Genomic DNA, 22606 nt, shown 5'->3' with positions numbered 1-22606 from the left:
CAAATTCCAGTAGGCGGGGGTCACACCCACCAACTGGCCCCCTGGCGCCGTGTAATCCCATCAACGGCCAAAATTCAGAGACTATAAAACCCAGCTCCCGGAAGTGACATCTTATTATCTCATTCTTACTTTGGACAAACTGGCAAGCTACCGAATATAACCTGCCCACACGGCAGAGTCTGGTAAACTCCCCGTGGCGTACCCAATATGCCAAATACTAGTAACAATGAAGGGTCTCATTCTCCTAACTCTGAAAGAGCCTTGAATATGGCACTTTTTAAAAAATCTCAGGGCTAGGACAAAGGAGACGTTACTGGGGCCTGCTTGAGGCAATCGACGAATAACAAGATGGTCATGATCGTGATCATGATCGTTATAGAAGAGGATCATGTGTTGAATAAAGATAAAGAATATAGTTTAGAATTTTATGTTGATGAATCAAATATTCTTTGTACATTTATATAACAGTACTGGTTAAGGCCCTAGGGACAAGAAAGGCAAACGCATGCCCCGAATATATAGATTACAGTCAAAATGAATCATTATCCTTTTTGGTATAATCAACTGGCTATCAATGGTTGATTTTCTGAAACCATGGTGCCATATTAGAGGATTAGCTTGGTGACATTGCATAGAGGGAAGAGGAAATAATGACATAGTTGCAACCATGGCTCCCATTGGAAACTCTGGAATAGGATGATGTACCAGTGGTGTCCTTCCTTGAGCCTAGGAAATGTGATTTTTATTTTCCACCCTCACCACCCATCATTGATAAGTCATTTGAATTAGGTTGCCACAAGGTGAGGTCCTTGACAATAAGCAAGACAGCTTTCTTCATTTTAGGGAGAGCAGTTCTTAGAGAAACTCATCTTAGGTCTACTGACCAATGCTCTTTTTCCTTTTTTATTGAGATACACAGTTAGAATGTTGTTCATAAGTGAGTTTGTGCCATACAATGTTCCAACACCTGTCCCTTCAACAGTGTACATTTCCCAACACCAGTGTTCCCAGTTTCCCTCCCGCCACTCATATCGCCCCTCCCAGCTTGCCTCTATGGCAGGCAGACACTTTCTCTCTCTTTCTCTCTCTCTCCCTCCCTCTCTCTCTCTTCTCTCCTCTGTCTCTGTCTGTCTCTCTCTTTCCTTTTGGGTATTATTATTTGAAATAATACTGAAAGATTATCATGTATATTCCTTTACCTCCTTTTAGCACTCAGTTCTTATCCAGAGTGAGCATTCTAACCATCATTGTCAGAGTGGTCCCTTCTCTGTCCTAACTGCCCTCTCCCTGCTCATTTGTGGCAAGATTCCAACCATTACTGTTGTCCTTGGCTAATAGTCTCATACCGACATTTCAAAAAATTTTTATTAGTGAAACACCATGAGGTACAGTTGTAGACTTACAAATTTTTGTGCTTGGATTTCAGTTATACAATGATCAAATACCCATACCTCCACCAGTGCCCATTCTCCACCACCACGGGTCCCAGTATCCCTCCCACCCCCCATTCCCCTCATCCCCTCCCTGCCTCTGTGGCAGGGCATTCCCTTTTGTTCTCTCTCTCTCTCTCCTCTTGGATGTTGTGGTTTGCAAAAGAGGCAATGAGTGGCAATCATGTTTGGTCTATAGTCTACTTTCAGTATGCTTCTCCCATCCTGGGAGGATCCTCCCAACACCCTTTGTTTGGTGCTCCCTTCTCTATCCGAGCTCCCTTTTCCCCTAGCATGTGTGGCTGGCTTCCAAGCCATGGAGCAAAATTCCTGGTACTAATCTCAGCCACTCTTGGGTGTTAGTTTCCTATTTTGTTACTTTATGTTCCCCAGATGAATGCAATCTTTCTATGTCTATCCCTCTTTTTCTGAGTCATTTCGCTTAACATGATACTTTCCATGTAGTACCACTTGTCATACCAACTTTTGAATTCGTGAGAGAATAGGGGCCTCAGACTAATGGGATCGAAGTAGGCACATCACAGATTCTACCATAACTAACGAATGATAATCCATTAAGTTTTAGGAGTTTATATTGTAAATTACAATCATTCCTGGACATTCTAGAATGGAAATAAGTTGGAGGATGCTAGAAAATTCATAGCTGATTTTCAGGGAAAAGTGATTGAAAAGTATGTTTTAATGTTTATATGTGTCTGTAACCAAATTTAGAATTGATTCAAGCAGAAACTTTCTGAATAGAGCAACAAAAAATACAAAGAATGCCCTTATCCTGAACCGATTATGCTTGCTTTCATTTAAATCTTTATTGTTATACAGATGTACTTACATAGTCACAGGAATTATTTTTGTACTACTTTAATTTCTGTTTTTTTCATCAATACACATGTTATAATTATTCACTATATTAGCTATCCAACCCTATCATATTAATGTACAATGTCATATTGATTATTTCATCTCTCTGGAACATTTGGTTTATGTACACCTTTCCACAATAATAAGTAGCAAAAATATAAAAATAGTTTGAAATTTTTCCTTTCTTCCCTCAAGGCAGGGTTCATAGTTATGATGCAACGTTGCTTTATAGGAAGATTTTCCTAATTTGTAGTCACTTGATCACTTGATATCCCGTTACTCATTGATTTGCTCCAGCGGGCACCAGTAACGTCTCCATTCTTCCCTGTTGCGTGCTACTGTAGCCCAATGGCATCTGCTCGTTCTAAGAATACAAAGAGCCTCAAACCGATCATTCAGGGTCTTGACGAAGAAGTCTGACCATCTTGTAGGTGGGCGGCCACGCGATCTTTTGATATCCCATGGAATCCAGTTGGTAATGGCTCTAGTCCAGTGGTCGTCTCTAAATCTCATTACGTGTCCAGCCCATCTGATTTTCGACGCATTGGCAAAGGAGACAGCGTCTCTGATTCTTGAGCGTTAACAGAGGCCGGAACTCTGGATTCTTTCTCTCATTTGAGTGAAGCGTGATACTCCAAGCATAGCTCTTTCGATTCCTCTTTGAGAGGCCCGAGTAGTGTTCTTATCCTGTTTTCGTAGGGCCCAGGTCTCTGAGGCATATGTTAATGCAGGAAGAATAGTGGAATCAAAGAGATGTGCTCGGAGCTGGAGGTTCTTCGACCTCTTAGTTATTTCTTCGATGCTCTTGAAGGCATTCCAAGGCGCTCTCTTCCTCCTGTGCAACTCAGGTGCCAGGTAATGCATCATGTTGACTTCTTGACCTAGGTACACATAACTGTTGCATTCGGAGATGGTTGTTTCGTTGAGAGTGAATGGAACGTCAGGAACAAGACTGTTTCTCATGAACATTGTCTTTGTGAGATTCAGCTGTAATCTGATCTTTCCATACTCACGGTCGAAGTCAGTCAACATTTGTGCCGTTTTGCCTGATGTTTGGTGATATTAGGACGATGTCATCAGCAAAGCGGAGGTGGTGTAGTTGCTGACCGTCTATCTTCACTGCCATTCCTTCCCATTCCAGTCGTCGCATGACGTTCTTGAGGGTGGCACTGAAGACTTTCGGTGAAATAATATCACCCTGCTGAACCCCTCTCTTGACATCAATGATCACTTCGTTGTAGAATGGTGAGATCCTGGTAGTGAATCCGTAATACAGCTCACGAAGGATCCTGATGTATTGAGTTTGAATGTCCTGATTGGCTAGGGCTTTGATGACTGCTTCCATCTCAACAGAATCAAAGGCTTTCTTTAAATCAATGAACGTTAGCCAGAGCAGCATCTTGAACTCCCAAGAAACCTCAATGAGCTTGGTTATCATGTGGATATGGTCAATGGTGCTGAATCCTTTTCGGAAACCAGCTTGCTAGCATGGTTGTCCTTCATCTAGTGTTCTGCCAATCCTATTCAGGATGACTCGAGTGAACAGCTTGTAGATGACAGACAACAGGCAGATGGGGCGATAGTTGCTAATGTTGTGGATGTCTCTTTTCTTGTACAGTAGTACAGTCCTGCTGGTTTTCCATTGGGACAGAACCTTGCCTTCAGATAGGTAGCGTGTGAAGAGATGAGTCAGTCTAATGATGAGTACTGATGGTAGGTTCTTCAGGTGTTCAGGTCTGACCTTGTCTGGGCCAGGTGCTCTTTGTTTCTTTACCGACGAGATGGCATGTCGGATTTCGGAAGGGAGAATGTTGGGAATGACATATCCATCCTGTGGAATTTGGTATGTGGGCAAGTGGATGTGGCTATTAAAGAGATCTGTGTAGAAGTCACAAATAATCTTCTCCATTGCCCTTCTGGAAGATGTGATAGATCCATCAGGACATCAGAGGGCAGTCATCTTGGTCTTGTAGTTGGTGAAGGACAGGTGGGCGTTATGAATGCTTTTCCTGGCTTCTGCCGCATCTACCAGTACTGCCGCTCTTCTCTCTTTGAGGTCTTCCTTGATCGCTACTCTGCACTGCTTTGCAAACTTGGACATTCGCTTGCGGTTGCCTGAGGCATGCGCCAAGCCATGTTGGTGAATAAGCTCAAGAGTTTTCGAAGACAGGCATTTTTTTTGTAGTTCTGTAATTTCTATGTGCCTGTTTATTCATAATTATGATAATATTGAATTGTTATCATTTTTATATCCAAATAAAATAGACTTCCAAATAAAATAGACTTCAATTATTTAATGCCTTTGAACCTATTGTGATGTAGAATGAAGTTCAGTCATATATTTAGATTTTTTTTTTTTGTGGAGACAGTGGTTTGGGTTCTGTGCCGTACCCAGTGGTGCTCAGGACTTACTCCTGGCTCTGTGTTGGGAGATCACTTCTTGAAATACTTAAGGGACCATAGGAGGTGCCAGAAATTGAATGGTGGAAGAATGCAAAATAGTTAATTTAAACTCTATACTAGGGCTGGAGCGATAGCACAGCGGTAGGGCGTTTGCCTTGCACGCAGCCAGTATGGCCGACCCAAGTTCGATTCCTCTGCCCCTCTTGGAGAGCCCGGCAAGCTACCGAGAGTATCTCGCCCGCACGGCAGAGCCTGGCAAGCTCCCCATGATGTATTCGATATGCCAAACACAGTAACAACAAAGTCTCCAATGGAGACGTTACTGGGCCCGCTCGAGCAAATCGATGATCAACGGGAGAGCCTTTACTTACTTACTTACAAACTCTATACTATCTGTCTGGTTTTATTTAAATCTTTTTTATGATCTCTAATTTTGTGCTGGGGAGATAGCTCAAAGGACTGACACAGGCTTTGCATGTGGTGGTCCTGAGTTCATTTTTGGGCATGTCAAGTTTCCCAGAGCACTGTCGGGGAGCCCTCATTGGGCATGAGCAGCAGCACATAGCTCAACCTGACAGTCCAGTCCAAATAGCTAGGCTGAGTATTGTTGGGAGTGCTCCCCCAATAAATAAAAAAATAAATAAGTGATATCTAGTTTCTCCTATGTTGTTTAACACTTTTGTGTTTCCTTTTTTATCATTAAAAGATTTTTTTATTTTTTTAATTTTTAAAAAATTTTTATTAGTGAGACACCATGAGGTACAGTTGTAGACTTACAAATTTTTGTGCTTGGGTTTCAATTATACAATGATCAAATATCCATCCTTCCACCGGTGCCCATTCTCCACCACCACGGATCCCAGTATCCCTCCCACCCCCCATTCCCCCACCCCACCCTGCCTCTGTGGCAGGGCATTCCCTTTTGTTCTCTCTCTCCTCTTGGGTGTTGTGGTTTGCAAAAGAGGCAATGAGTGGCAATCATGATTGGTCTATAGTCTACTTTCAGCATGCTTCTCCCATCCTGGGAGGATCCTCCCAACACCCTTTGTTTGGTGCTCCCTTCTCTATCTGAGCTCCCTTTTCCCCTAGCATGTGTGGCTGGCCTCCAAGCCATGGAGCAAAATTCCTGTACTAATATCGGCCACTCTTGGGTGTTAGTTTCCTATTTTGTTACTTTATGTTCCCCAGATGAATGCAATCTTTCTATGTCTATCCCTCTCTTTCTTAGTCATTTCGTTTAACATGATACTTTCCATGTAGTACCACTTGTACGTAATTTTTTAAAATTTTTTTAAAGTTTTATTTTTGTGCGCTGGAGCGATAGCACAGCGGGTAGGGCGTTTGCCTTACAAGCAGCCAACATGGCCGACCCGAGTTCGATTCCTCCGCCCCTCTCGGAGAGCCCAGCAAGCTACCGAGAGTATTCAATATGCCAAACACAGTAACAACAAAGTCTCCAATGGAGACGTTACTGGGCCCGCTCGAGCAAATCGACGATCAACGGGAGGGCCTTTATTTTTGTAAAGTTCACAATAATTTATTACATTCAATATTTCAATACCAATCCCACAAACATTTATTTTGAATTTTACTACCACCACACAAGCCTGCCCCAAGGGCAGATCCTAAATAATTTATTTTGTATTGCTTGCTATGAATAATCTGCTAAAAATGATTTCAAAAAGTTTCCTTAGAGGAAAGTGTGTGAAGATTGTTGTATCTCACTCTGGACCCATTAAGGCCTTGTATAAGAGATTATTAACATGTTGCTACAGGTTGAGCCTTGTGTGTTAATTTTTTTTCTATTGAGATGGGTTGCCTTCTACTTTACACCCCATCAAATGTGGTGTGCTACTTGGTACATCAGTGGTATAGAGTGTAAGAGTTCTCACGACTGTGAATGTGGCAGCATAGCCCTTTACTTTTCATTGCTAATTTTATCAAATAAAATATATGTGTGTGCCATGGATACATGTATATGAATACACAAATATAAAAAGTCACAGTCACTGTCACTGCCACTGGCCTCCTGTTGTTCATTGATTTGCTCGAGCGGGCCCAGTAACATTGTGAAACTTGTTACTGTGTTTAGCATATCAAATATATCACAGGTAGCTTGCCAGGCTTTGCCGTGCAGGCGAGATACTCTCGGTAGCTTGCCGGGCTCTCCGAGAGCTGCGGAGGAATTGAACTCGGGTCGGCCGTGTTGGCCGCGTGCAAGGCAAATGCCCTACCACTGTGCTATGGATGCAAATTTTTGGCAGTTCTTGTTATTTGTATATTCAAATATATTGCATTACCATTAATGTATATAATTTTCTTGCTTTAAAAAGGATAAACTGAGGCTGGAGAGATAGCACAGAGATTAAGGCACATGCCTTCCATGCCAGTTCTGGCATTGTATATGATCTCCCGAGCATTCCTAGGAATTGGCCCTTGAGCACAGAGCCAGGAGTTTCCTCCAGGTGTGATTCAAAGATCATAAAATAAAATGTATAGGAGAAATTTAAGGCTTGTGAGATAACTCAAAGATCCAAGTGCATTCTTTGAATGTCGCAGGTTGAGGTTTGATCCTTAGCACATCATGGTCCTTTGAGCACGATTAGAAATACTGAGTGATGAACCAGGACTAGCCCCAAGCACCACCTTGAGAGTACTTAAAACCAAAACAAAACAAAGGTGAAACTTTAAATAAAATAAAGAAAAAGAAAACACTAATCTTGAAATTAACTAATCTTGAAACTGAGAAAGTAAGAAGGGCCAGGTTGGGGAATTTGAAATATTGAGGGCAAACTCATATAAATGCTCCTAAGTTCCTTTATGGGATTATATTGGCTACTTTCCAGTTCTCTGTAAACATATCTCTGCGTGGTTCCCCTGACATTCCGGAAATGCCACTGCTTCTGTCCCAGTCCGCCTCAGTCCTGGAATTGACTCCCTCAGACTAAATGCACCTGCCTGCAGCCCTCAACCCAGCTAGTTTCACAATAATTACAGGTTATATATTTCTTTCTCGATTTTGATATCAGATTTTACACTTTGTGTGTTTGGGTAACTGCTCAAATCCCCTTTATTCCTTCCTCAATTGTCCATCTTCTTAGCACTTCAAGCTCAGCTTCAAAAGCTTCTGGGCTCTCCTATTCTCATCAATAATAGGAAGTTTGGTGTATCAGATTATCTACGTAATATGACCATGATCTGAATATAGTTTTTTGAACCAGTGGTGGAGATTTGCCCACAAGAGAAACAGCTTGTGATTTGTGCAGTCTGGCTCGAAAAAACTAAGCATTGCCACAACCAGTGTCCTACCAGGAAAGTAGAAATGACTCTTGACATGTTAAATAGAAAGGATTTGATTCAGGAAATTAATTACACAGTTGTTGGAAAACTAGAAAAGCTTTTAAAAAGCATGCAAGCTAGGAAAATTGTAGATTTCCACTTCTACAAGCAGATAATAGCTCTCTAAGATGGGGTAGGCGAGTCGGTGAGATGAATATCCAGCAATGCCTCTGTTGATTGCTTCTGATTCTTTCCAGGGATGGTAGGGTAAGGTAACACACCCAGACTTTAGAATGTTCAGACTTTAGAATGGCATCATTCTTAAGAAAAGGGTAAATTTGCTATGGTTCGTAGTTTTAGTGCATTGAGATTCTTGGTATCCATCTGTGGATGAGGTAAAATTGTTACAGCTTAAGGTAGACCTTTATACTTGGGCTACCTTGAAAGGAAGGACTGCATGTTTTGCAAACTTAAGGGCTCTCTCAAGACACCTAGAGCCTCTAGGTGGTCTTTAGTCCACATTTCTGCCCACACCATTCAACAACAATGACTTAGAGCAGCCCCTTAAATAAGCGATTGAACACCTGGATATGATCTTTTTCTTTTTTCTTGCTACTGTGTCAATGACATCCTGTGTTTTTAAATCCAGAAAAGAGAAGTTCAGTAACATTATCAATTTTCCCCCGAGAGCAATAGTATTTTGTATGCTTCTTTTCATGCACATTTTACTATTATTTTGTCAAGTTCTATCTTACAAAGCTTTTAATGCCCCATTAATTAGCATTGCATTAAATCTGACCAAGAAAAGTGTTACCATATCACGTTTAGTTCTTCCAGTTCCCAATGGTACAGCTCTCCATCTAGTCTAACTTCTTTTAACTGTGTCATCAGGGTTATGGAGGGTTTTTTTAAATGTGAAAATCATTTTATTTGTTATGTGCAGAAATATTTTGGAATTTCAGTTTTGTTTTTGTTGTTTTAGCTTCATGCCAGCAATGATGGGAGGTTACTCCCTGCTCTCTCTGTGGCAAGCAAAGCATGAACTTGGAACTATCTCCCTACAGGGTTTTCAAAAATTATATACCATAAGTATACTTAACTTTACTATTGTAGTTGCTTTTGTTGCTTCCATTTATTGGATGATTTTTCGGGGGACTACACCCAGCAGTGCTCAGGATTACTCCTGACTCTGAGTTCTGTGCTTCAGGAGACTGGGTGCTGGGGATTGAATCCGGATCTGCCACTTGCAACTGTCTCTTCAGCCCCATTTTTTCCATTTTAAAAATGAATTTTACTGACTTACATTTATTTTTAATATTTTGAAGTTTTCTTTCGAGTTCTTGATGACATTAATATATTTTTAATGGAAATTTGGGGTCTTGATTGTGAACGGGATTGCTTTCATTATTCATTGTAACAATAGACTGTCACTATTTTTAAATCTGTTTTTGCTTCCTGCTCACCCTTTGCAGAAATGAGGAATTGTCTAGTCTGAGAAGGGATGCTTAGCAGAGATGAATTTGCACTGCCTGTTTGCTTTCACATGTTTGTCTCTCTTGTGGATGATTTTTAAGCAGTGCCTGGCCCTTGTGAGCCATTCGGGTACTGTACCTTTCTGTTTTCCACTACGTATAAGCCAAGTTAATTGACCTGTGCTGGGACCAAAGCCATGTCCTTAAACCCTCTGAAGGCACAGACAGTACAGACCTTTGCTTTCAACAGCTCTCATTTCTAATAATTAGATCTGTCTGGCCGGCTTTGGGAGATATTGATTTCTATGATATGAAAGACTGGAACAACTATCTGCAGCTTTTCAAGCAATAGATTAAGGGTTGGTTTAAATAATGTCTAAAAAATATAAAATGCCTTGAAAACTCTGCCTGAGTGTGTTCTTAATAGAAAAAAGTAAGATCATGTAGATAAACTGGGAAAACAAACCCAGACCTAGAAAAATTCATAAAGCCTGTATTCTCGACTTAAAGATCATCACTGATATGTTGCTGTATTTTCTTCAGTATAATATCCTAGGCCTAATGTTTGTATTTTAAAAATTCACACAGCAAATTTCCTAGTTTCAAAGATTACTTTTCCACATTTAAACATTACTGAAACTAAGATATTATTTGTTGACCTATGATTAAATTTCCTAGTGTTTCTGTTTTCTCCTACCCCCAACACATTGCAATTAAATGTATCCCATATTTTAAAGTTAAAAGGGATTTTTCCTCTATTTTATTTTTATTTCAGTTCTATTTGAAATATTTACCTATCTGATGTTATGCACATTCTGGTCACATTTCATTAATCATTTTCTCAGGTTTTTGAATGCAACTGTATGATTATAAGTTTATTACGTATGTATGGGGGACAGATGGGCACTAAACACCTGGCAGTGCTCAGGACACCCTTAAACCCATTGGATTCTTTTAAGCCCTTGCAACATTTTTCCCCTTCATGCTTTGGTAACCTCAATTCTCCTGGCAGACTCCTGGGTTTGTTTTCATTTGACTTTTTCTTTTCCCTAGCTTTGTTTCTTTCTATCCTTTATCTGTGATCATACAGTATTTGCCTTTCTCCTGATTTTTATAGCTTAGCATGATCCTGCTAGTTCCACCCATGTCGACATAAGGGGAAGATTTCATATTTTCTGCTAACTGAATAGTGTTCCATTTTCTACATATAATATGCTAAAACATTCTCTACCTATTGGCTATTATAAATAGGTGCTTCAATTAATGAAGCTTGTGTATATCTTTTCAGATTAATGTTGTAGTCCTTGGATAGTTACCTAGGGATAAAATTGCTGGAATATATAGTAGCTATATTTGTAATATTTTGATTTAGTGTCATTCTGTTTTCCATAGAGACTGGATTAATTTATATTCCCACCAGTAGTGTTCTTCCCTCCTCCCTTACAGTCTACAAGTCTTTATTTTTTTTAAATAGCCCTTTATTTCCCATAGGTAAGAGGTGATATCACACATTGTGCCTTTGACTTATGTTTTTCTGATTGTCGATTGCCTCGAGCAGGCCCCAGTAACGTCTCTTTCATCCTAACCTTGAGATTATATTCAAAGCTCTTTAGGAGAATGAGACCCATCATTGTTACTGGTATTTGGCATATTTGGTACTCCACGGGGAGTTTGCCGACTCTGCCCTGTGGGCAGGCTACTTTCGATGGCCTGCAAGTTCGTCCAAAGTAGGAATGAGATAATAAGATGTCATAAAAGATGTTCTGATAAGATGTTGCGCGGCCGCAAATGCGGCCGCGCGGTTCCAGGAGCTGGATTTTATAGTCTCTGAGTCTTGGCCTTTGATGGGATTACACAGCGCCAGGGGACCAGGTGGTGGGTGTGACCCCCGCCTATTGGAATTTGGAGGATCTGGGTGGAGGATGCTTGACTCCAATCCGAGTAGGCTGGGAGATCTCGGGCCCGGAACCCGCGTGGATTTGTCCCTCTGCCAGTACCTTCAGGTGTGCGGAGAGTGGTCTCAGCATGGTGGTGGCTGGTCCTGGAGGTCTTCAGCTGCCGGAGCCCTGGTCGGGGCAGGGAGGAAAGCTCAACCCGCTCCCCTCCAACGGGCCCGGCGAGGAACAGCCAGGTGCGGGGGCAGAGTGCACTGTTCTGATTGTAAGTGATGAAATATTTTATGTCTTCTGGATATCAAAAATGTCTTTTTGGGGGAAGTGTATATTCATTTCTTCTCCCCATCTTCACGGGGTTGCTCTCTTATTGTAGCATTCTCTGTGTTCTTTTTTTTTAATTAGTGAAACACCATGAGGTACAGTTGTAGACTTACAATTTTTGTTCTTGGGTTTCAGTTATACAATGATTGAGTACCCATCCCTCCACCAGTGCCCATTCTCCACCTCCAGTGCTCCCAGTATTCTTCCTATCTATGAGCTCTTTATATAGCTTGGGTATGAGCCCCCTTTCAGGTATCTGATGTACTAACATTTGCTCTAACTCCACAAGATCTGTTTTTGTTTTAGTAAGAATTTCTTCTGGTGTGCATATTTTTATTTTGATGCAATTTCATTCATTTAAAATGTTTTAGACAAATGTTCATCCTTATTGATTTCACGTGAACTCTAGGGATCTTACAGTAAAAGTACCAAAGTGCTATGTACAGTCTTAGGTACAGGTATTTACATCAATAAAAATTTCTATTGGTGTTTTTGGGCAGAATGTTGGTGTTTTCACTGTAAGTGGAATAAGTATGACTGTAAATTCTGCTGCACAGGGATGTTCCTGAAAAACTGAATAAATTGAATCTGAGAGAAACATAAAACAAAAGGCTAAGTAAATTGAGTAGTGACCAAAAATCCATAAAAACTTCACTCCAGTACCGGGGAGATAGCTCAGAGGGCTAGAAAGTGCACTTCGCAAACAGGGTACTTGGTTTGATTCTGGCAGCACATTTCCTTCCCTTCCTAGCAGTATCAAGTGCCACCAGCCCCTTCCCCCATAACAAATACCACACTGGGAGTAGCCCCTAAACACTGCTAGGTGTGGCCCCAAAACAAAGGCAAAAACAAAAACAGGCAGCTCCCCAGCTGTGTCTCTAGTTTTACACTGCACACATTTCACCCAGCCAATTTCTCGGCTGTTCTGCATTTTCATAGTTTCAGTGACACATGTTTCTTGATCTGTTGCTGCCATGTTCCTGAACTATACAGAGATGGTAATTGCTACCCTGCCAGGAATGGGCAAGGACGTACTATTGGTTGTTATTTTTGTTAACTTTTCTTTAAAAAAATCTACCGAAGCTCTGTGATTTACAATATTATTATTGGCAGTTTCTCATATACATAATTCCAAAACTTTGTCCATCACCAGTGTACCCGCCCCCCTCTCCTGGATGATCTTTAGAGCTTTTCTCAGCTTAAATTTGTTCAACTCTTCAGTCATTTTTGTTAAGATGGGGGTCTTGTACAATGTACTAAGGAACAGCATGCTTCTGTTTCTACCTGATTCTCAAGAAAGACACAATATCTTCCTCTATATGGCATTATCATTTGCAGAACAACATAATTGAAGTCAGGTTCCATATGCTGGTCACATTTAGCTTCAATCCATCAACTCCAACAAAACTCTGGATCATTCTTAGAATTTATAGCAGTATAACCTTATTATGCAATTTTGTTAGAGTTTCCAGTTAGCTACTTAAGTTTTGTAAGAGATGTTTTGGAATTTTCATATTCTTAAAAATCTTTTAAATGGGGCACCAAAAACAATGATGATGCCATTGCCAATAACTAGTTTAACTTGTACTCTTTAAAGCCTTCAGGATATACATCATAGATGATCTTAGCATTGATGTTTCCTTTTAGAAGATGTGATGCAATTCATCCAGACATCTTCCATTCTCTTCAGTGCTTCTATCAGAACCATATGTGATTGGTTTTGAAATAATTGGATCATTACAAATGCTAATCTCATTTCCTGGTTAAATGCCACTGTCAATCTGGTCATCAAGTAGATATATCGGTTCTTGGTGCTAAGACAATCTCTCAATAAATGGTAAATTAAAAGACTTGTAGAGGTCCTCAGCATGAACCTGACATTGGACTGCTTAGCTGTTGATGGAATATCAGCTTGTTTGTGCCTAACAGTAACCCTTGGGACATGGATCATTTATTGTACAAGATCCAGGCCAGTAATGCATTCTGTAATAAGATACTCAACCTGGAGTTTCATATTAATTTCCAAGAAATTCAAATTCTTCTTTGAGTCCACAAGGAATTCTATGGTTCCAACAGAAGAATACTTCACTGCTTTGGCAAGAGCCCAGCTTATTCTCTGTTGCTCTTTGAGTCTCAGAATCCAGAAAAATGCTTAGTGCTTCTTCCACTTTCTGATATTTCTCACTGAATTAAAAACTCTTTTTCCTTGGGTCACAAAGTCATTTTTGTCATCTAAAACCTGGACTTCTATAAGACAAAGTGATCAATAACCTTTTCTTTGAGTAGCCTGTCTACTATCACCAAAGCTAGAAGCATCTTCTTGTTTTAGTTTTTGGGTCACACCACATGGTGCTCAGGGCTTACTCTTGACTCTGCTCAGGAATTGCTCCTGGCAGTGCTCAGGAGACCATAGGTAGTATTAGGGATCAAACTCTGGTCAGCTTCATCATGGTAGTTGCCTTAATCCTTGGACTAACTTTCCTGCCCGGAAGTTTCTACTTGAGATGAAAATCTAAAGTCATCCCTGAACTCTTTATCATTACAAACAATTCACATGCCTTTTTCACTATTTGTTGAGGCCTTCATGACTGAGTAGCCAGTTCCCCTTGCAATTCTGACAGCTTCATCTGCATCATGACTACCCCATCAAAACCAGGGATTGTGTTAATTTCTGCTTTCTTAGATAGTAGTTTTCATTCAGTCTTGTCACCTATTACTTGAAAAGAATGTATATCAAGTCCAATGAAAGTGACATATTTTGCTACCAATGATAGGGCATATGTATTGTTTTCTGAAAGGAATACATAGCCTAGGTGTACATAATCTTTTTTTTTAAATGACTTCCGTGATGGCACCCACGTTGAGAGAGCTTTTGCTAGTGGGAGGTGAGCTAACACTGATAGCCCCATCTGCTGTTGTCACGTGAAAAGGACTAGCATCAACAACATCACTGTGAATGGAAGCCAGTTTTTCAGACCATACCTGGCAGTGCTCAGGCTTACTCCTGTCTCTGTACTCAGGGATCACTCTTCAATGGTACTGTGAATCACACCATGATCAGCCACATACAAGGCAAGCACCTTAATTCTTGTACTTATTTCTGGCCCCAGAATGGCAACCATCTTAGTGTTCTTCTTGCAGATTCTGTGTGTGTGTATGTGTGTGTGCATGTCATCACAACTGTCAGTGCTCAGGGGATACTTCTGGCTCTGTGCTTGGGACAGAATAGTCCCAGTAGTGCTTGGGGACCATGCAGTGCTCAGGGGACCATGAAATGCTTGGACTGAACCATATGCAAAGCATACACTTTATTTATTTAATTTATTTTTAATTAGAAAATTTTAATTTTAATACACTTTTTTAAAATCTCTGTTAGATAACATTGATATGAAATGCATCAATAGCATCATGTTCCACTTGGAATGTGTTTCAAGGTCTGCAGCAACTTATACCTTCCCAGTCTTTTTGTTTGCTTTCTCAAAGTTTATTTTTGATTTATTTTGTTTTGTTTTAGCTTATTTATTTATTTATTTTTAATTTTTATTAGTGAAACACCTTGAGGTATAGTTGTAGACTTAAAAATTTTTGTGCTTGGGTTTCAGTTATACAATGATCAAGTACCCATCCCTCCACCAGTGCTCATTCTCCACCACCAGTGATCCCAGTATCTCTCCCGCCCCCCCCACCCCCCATCCTACCCTGACTCTGTGGCAGGGCATTCCCTTTTGTTCTCTCTCTCCTTCGGGGTGCTGTGGTTTGCAAAAGAGGCACTAAGTGGCAATCATGTTCAGTCTATAGTCTACTTTCAGCATGCGTCTCCCATCCTGGGAGGATCCTCTCAACATCCTTTACTTGGTGCTCCCTTCTCTATTTGAGCTGCCTTTTCCCTTAGCATGTGTGGCTGGCCTCCAAGCCATGGAGTAAACCTCCTGGTACTTATCTCGGTTATTCTTGGGTGTTAGTCTCCTATTTTGTTACTTTATGTTCCCTAGACGAATGCAATCTTTCTATGTCTGTCCCTCTCTTTCTGACTCATTTCACTTAGCATGATACTTTCCATGTAGTACCACATGTATGTAAATTTCATGACTTCATCTTTTCTAACATGCCTTCTCAGTCTTGAGCAGTGCTGCTGTCCCCCTCCGAGGCCTGTCTTTGTCTCCCTCCCAACTGGCTAGACACTGACATCTCATTTGTTGACCTATCCACTTTTTCTTTCTGTTTTTGTTTCCCATACTGTTTGAGTTGAATCACAGAAGACATCACTAAAGTCAATATTGTGTTCTGTTTCGCCTAAGTCCTATTATTACTTTTTCTTAGTTTTCATCTTTCTTTTTTAAAATCTATTTTTTTAATCACCATGAGGTACACAGTTACAAAACTGTTCATGATTGGTTTTAGTCATATAATGTTCCAACACCCATTCTTTAGCCAGTGTGTATTTCCCACCAATGTCCTCAGTTTCCCTCCCATCTTCTCCCCTCCACCCCTAATCTGCCTCTGTGGCAGGCACTTTTTTTTTTCTCTCTCTCTCCTTTTAAGCATTATGGTTTGCAATACAGGTACTGAGAAGTTATCATGTTTGTTCCTTTACCTACTTTCAGCATACAATTTTAGTTCAAGGTGATCATTTCTAACTATCAATGCCAGATTGGTCCTTTCTCTAACCCAACTGCCTTCTCCCTCAGCACTTGAGGCAGGCTTCCAATCATGAACAAATCCTCCTGGTCTTTGTTTCTACTGTCTTTGAGTATTAGACTCATAATTTACTTTTTAAAAAATTTTTAATTTTAATGTAGGAGGATTGCTTTTTATTCAGCCATTGATTAGGCTGATTGAATTAGACTCATACTTTTTTTTATATCCCACAAATGAGTGCAATCATTATTCTATGGTTTCAGGTTTAATATTTAAGTTACAGTTCATTTTGAGTCAATTTTTTTTGTACAGTGTGAGTCACTCTTGCATCTATCTAGCAATCCAACTTTTCACTATCATTTATTGAATAGAATTTCCTTTCTTCATTTTTTACTCTTGGCCCCTTTGTCATAAATTGAGTGTCTATATATGAAGATTTATTTATGGACTCTCAATTCTATCCCATTTATCTCTATATTTGTTTATAGTCTAAGACTATACTGTTAATTATTAGCTTTTTAGTATAGTTTGAAGTCAGGGAAATTGATGCCTTTCTTCTTCTTTTCTTGTTCTTTCTTCTTCTTCTTCTTCTTTTCTTCTTCTTCTTCTTCTTCTTCTTCTTCTTCTTCTTCTTCTTCTTCTTCTTCTTCTTCTTCTTCTTCTACTTTTTTCTTCTACTTTTTCCTCCTCCTCCTCCTCCTCTTCCTCCTCCTCCTCCTCCTTCTCCTCCCTCCACCTCCTTCTCCTCTTTTTTTGGGGGGGGCACACTCAGTAGTTCTAAGGGCTTATTCCTGACTGTGCTCAGGGATCATTCCTGTAAGAGTCTCATATGTGGTACTGGGGATCAAATCCAGATCAGCAGCATGCAAAGAAAGCACCTTACTTACTGTACTATCTTTCTGGCCCATATTAGTGTTTTTCAAGAAATTGGCTTATTTATCATATTTGTCAACTTTATATTTATAGTTATTAGCATCATTTTCAATTTAATTTGATTACTTTCTTTTTTTCTCTCTTTTTTTTCTTTTTCTTTTTTTGGTGGGGTGGCTACACCCAACAGTGCTTAGGGTAATACTCCTGGCTCCTGGCTCAAAGATCATGCCTTGGGGGACCATATGGGATGGCAGGGATTAAATCTAAGTAGGCTGTAGTCAAGGCAAGCACCCTACCCACTGTTCTATCTCTCCGGCACTTTCTATGCTTTTGCTTTGAGTTTATTTGCTTTTACTAACATCTTTAGGTATTTTTTTTGGTGGTGTTGGGAGGAGGGACATTGGCAGTGCTCAGGACTTATTCCTGGCTCTCTTGACTGTGCTCAGGGGTCATATGAGATTGAATCCAAGGTGGCTTTATGCAAATCAAGTGCCCTATTTAGTATATTATTGATCTAGTCTCTTTTTTCTAAACTTTTTAATGGAATTTAAACTATTACTCTGAAACTTTATTTTTTTTTTTAAATAAGTGGAGTTAGTGCTATGCATTTTACCGAAAGAGATATTTTAAATTTTGTAAAAAAAAAATCCATGGTGTGTCTGCTATGTTATTACTCCCAAAAGAAGAATTCAATTCAATTCAGCCAATGTTTATGGAAAAAATTGGCAAGGGTCTGAATCCTTGGTATATGTCAGGGAACTAAAAAGGCAAAGATCTTTATCTTTGTGCAGCTTGTATTCTAGCAAGGGGAAACAAAATAATAAGCATAATTTCTATAGTATGTTTGAAAATGTGAAGTGCAGAAACAAAGTGCTTCAGGATAAGAGGAAAAGACTATTTGGGGAACTAGTATTTTGAATGTGAGTGCAGTATTTGCTGCACTCCATTTAATGCTATATTTGTAGCACTGATTACATGAATCAGGCAGAACTTGTGGAGAAGGAGAAATTTGAGTCAAGATCTAAAGGAATTGGTCAAGGCAGTATCTAGAAAATGTGAGGCAGTTAGATCAAAGGCCATATGTTTAGTTGCTAGCTTGCAATAGCGGAGGGAAAAGGAGACTAGCATGGCTGAAATGGCATGAGCAATTAGAAAGTGGCTGAGATGAACTCAAAGCATAATGGGGCTAAGACATTGGACTCTTTCTCTGGGTGATATGGGAAGCCACTGCAGTATGTGAAGCAAAGGAATGAGATCTTTAGGTATTAAGCACTTTGGCTGCTATTTTGGGCAATAGATTATGTGTGGAAGCAGGTGACCTTTTCGCAGGCTCCAGTGATAACATGACTGAGAGGACATGAAACTTGGGGTAGAGTGGCCATTGGGGGATGGTGAGAAATATTTACATTCTAGATATCTTTTGAGAGTGAAGCTCAAAAACCTTCTCTAGACATTGAAACTGAGAAATATATACAAAGAATATATACATATATTCTACAAAGAATATATGCGTATATTCTACAAAGAATATATATGTATATTCTTTGTATATATCTTATTTGTATAACTTGCTTGATGGAAGTTTTTAAACCTAGATGATCGAATTCAATGTCACCTAGACTCTTCCTACCCCAATCGCTTTGCCCTCAGCTTATCAGACAATGGTTGGTACTTCAATTAATGACTAGGCTTTAGCCTACAGGGTATTCTGATGCGAAACTGTTGCATGAATAAATGACAATAAGCTTTGACAATGTTTTTTTTTTCTTTCCACAGGTAGAACTGGAATGGGGGGTGGGCAAAAATTCTTCAGTGTGAGCCAAAACTAAGACTTAGAGAAAACAACATTCAGAGTTGATGAATAAGCAGCAACTATAACCAAACAAGAACTCTGAATAAACAAAAACCAGCAGGTGGCAAAGCAATGCACAGAATAAAGCAGGACATAATAGTAAATCAGCAGATTCTCAGGAGAGAGAGAGAGAGTCAATGGCCAGGCTTGGGTCCTAGGCCCACCCTTGAGTCCAGGCCTTTTGTTTTTAAATTATTATTATGTCTTAAAATTTTATTTACCCCTTACACCTTATAAAAACGCTATTGTTTAAAAAGTTGTTCATGATGATTTGTTGCAGACATTCAATATATCAACACCAATTCCACCACAATTGCACCTTCCCACCACCATTACCTTCAATTTTCCCAACCCCTAAAATCTGAACCCCATAGCAGACCCTCAATGATTTATTTTATATTGCTTGTTATGATCTGCATAAAAATCATCAAAATACGTTTTTTCAGAAGAAAGTTAGTGAAGATTGTGTATCTTGCCATGGAGCTATTAAGCCCTTGTATAAGAGATTACTAAGACGTTGTTACAGGTTAAGACTTCTGTGTTGATATTTTGTTAATAGAGACTGGGTGCCTCTACATTACATCCCATCCAATCTGGTGTGGTACTCCTGGTTTATTAGTATTGTAGAATTTGAGGTAATACAGCTGGAGTTAAATTTTTAACTGGGTAGCCTTTTGGGGTGTGTGTGTGTGTGTGTGTGTTTGTGTGTGTGTGACTGCCAAGGCTTCCAGAAGTACAGGGAGATGAGGAAAGGTAACTCATCCTCTGACTCTGTGAAAGCCTGGAGATTTCAGTCACAAAACCTGCACACCCAAATTTTTGAACAAATTAATTTCTGAAGGAGGGTCGTCCTGAGCAGTGGAATCTGGCTGGAAGCATGGCAGTGATTGTGGAGTGTGTAGGTTTTCAGCCACCAAAGCCGTGTTGGGGCAGGTGCTGACGGTGTCCAGGTCTTGTTGGATCCTCTGTAAAGATGAGAACGAATGCTGGTAGACAGGCCAAGTCTCCAAGTGTGCATCAGCTGTATAGAGTCAGATTGCAAATAGTTCTGTGGCACCCAGAATCTTACATGAGCCAAAATTAGGAGGGGACAAGGAAGCCAGACAAAGGAAAGGAAACCTGTCTGCTGAGAGAAGCAGAAAGTAGGGTAGACACTCAGAGAGAAGCATGCATGTAGATGATGCAGCCACGTGAATGTCGGGTCTACTTCTGGCCTTCCTGTTTCAGTATCATCACAAGGTAGCAGGCCTTGCTGATGTCTGCATTTTAGTGACCCCAGAGATTTACTTTTGTATGGGTTCGAAATACTTCCTTCCCTACTTGAACTAATGAACTTTCTTAAATTGATGCTCCTTGGAGTAAAGAGGGAAATTTATCTGGAAGTTTCTTAGTATCTACTTATGACTCAAGGTAGAGTATAGCCGACCAAAATACAAATATTTGGCATAAACTAACTTGAATCACGTGAAGCATTTTGCATGCCTTCTTTCATTTAATCTGTAACATGAGGGAGGTGTTATTACAGAGACTCTTGGAAGACAAATACAGTCCAGCTCATTAATCATATTCTATATTTGCAAATTTGCCTACTCACTAAAATGTCTTTGTAAGCCCCAATCAATACCTTCAGCATTTTCAAGGTCATTCACAGATAGATGCAATGTGGTGAGAAAAGTGAGCTGTTCAAAATATACATCCCAGTAAAAAGGCCACACAGTCTATCTTCTTGCTTTAGCCCTTAGATGACATACAAGTTTCTCTTTTGCAATCTTTTTTGTGCCATGATTTTGGCATTTTTGTTGTTTGTTGGTGATTTTACTTGTTTATTTTTAAATTAAAGTAGCACATTCAATGATATCATGTTAAGTTTCAGATGTACATGATTGAAAATCAGCATGCATATATAGAACATTGACATCACCATGAATAATCTCATTGTTTAATATGACCCCATACCCAGTGTTTAAAAGATGCTTCTTATTCCTAAAACTAGATATCTGTGGTGTATCTTCCAGAGAAAAAAAATGCATGTGTTACATAAGTGTTCAAGTCTGAGTGTTTTTGGCTTTATATCCATGTTAAGGAATCAGTACTATATCTTATATATGTTGTCTCTAAACAGAATCACACATAAAATGAAATTATGTGTTGATTGATTAAACAAAATTTTGTGCCCAAAGACTGACAGAATATATTTCCCTTAGAATAGGTCAGTTTTTGCTAATTCACCATTCACAGAGATTTTAGAGCTGAAAACTACCATAAAACAAGAATCACTTCCCCCTCACCCCACCAAAAAAAGAGCCAAGGATAGAACACAAGGTTAAGGAATTTGCCTTATACATGATCAACCCTGTTCAATCCATGGCACATATATGGTACTTCAAGAACTGCCAGTGGTGATCCATGAGAAAATTTGGATGTGGCCAAAATTAGAAAAAGAAATGAAGAATCATTCATAACATGTCCAGAATGAAGCAGTCTGTGAATATATCAAGTATTCACTTTCAAAGCCATGTTCTCCTGGAAGCTTTGTGTTCTTTCCAGTCCACTGAACAAATGAACAAAAAGTTCCCCTAACTCATCCTCCAGTGTACCTCTCACTGTTTTATGCTGCATTTTCTAGTAGAAGTTGTTGCATACTTTGGGAAATGAACAGTTAGGAAACAACTGTAAAAAGCATAGGAGAATCTACATTAGGGAAGGGATAGAAGTGTATAGCACATTTGTCATCCTCATTTCTTAAATATATGTCAGATCTCACTAATAGAGACATTACTTCTCCTGCTTAAGTTCAGATGGAGTTTCACAATCCTTCTCAATACAGGACTCTAGTTAATCAAAATTGGCAGTTAAGATGTAAACGTACACAAGCAAAATCTTCCTTACATGCTCACTTGTATCCTTAGAAGTCAAGAATATACTTGGGGGATATTAGTTGAAGGATTTAAGGAACTCCAGAATTTAAGTAAATGTATCTGTCTGTTTCGATGTCTTACAGTAACTTGGAAGATTGTCTTTGTACAAGAACCAACTGTCATTTTAAAAAGTTTTCTGGATCTGGATTCCTTTACACAAGACTGCTACTATAAGATTAATTTGCTGTTCTTGTCTGAATCACCTACACCAAGAGCACTGTGTGGAATAGTGATGGTGCTCAGTAAAGTTTGCTGAATGAATGCCTGAGAAATTAGACAGATACCTCTGTTCTGCAGGGAGAAAGCCTTGATCCGGACCAATGATAAAATGGAATTGTCAAGGACGCAAAGCTGGAGGGGGACAGCATTTCAGGGGTATAGTTTTTTCTGTTTGTTTTTAGAGGGAGCAGTTACAGAAATAACTGAACAACATCTTTTTTATGAGGTCAGGTGGTTGGGGTTGGGGAGAGGCACACCAGTGATGCTCAGGGGATACTTCTGGCTCTGTGCTTAGGGATGTTGGGAATTGAACCCTGGTCAGTAATTTGCAAGGTAATCACGCTACCCACTGTGCTCTCTCCAATTCCTTGAATAACTTTCTATTAAGTTTCTCTGCTTCATTTCTCTTCATGTTCTCTCTTACCAT

General features: G+C 39.8%; 1 pseudogene; it reads right to left on the bottom strand.

The window, feature by feature from the left end:
* Positions 1-12796: 12796 nt before the first annotated feature.
* Positions 12797-22606, bottom strand: part of LOC130025380 (propionyl-CoA carboxylase alpha chain, mitochondrial-like) — a 113812-nt pseudogene continuing 104002 nt past the window's right edge.

Source organism: Sorex fumeus, unplaced genomic scaffold, assembly GCF_029834395.1.
Source record: "Sorex fumeus unplaced genomic scaffold, SorFum_2.1 ptg000030l, whole genome shotgun sequence".
Lineage (NCBI taxonomy): Eukaryota > Metazoa > Chordata > Mammalia > Eulipotyphla > Soricidae > Sorex > Sorex fumeus.
Note: the sequence above shows the minus strand (reverse complement) of the source record. Positions and strands in the feature narration are given on the sequence as shown.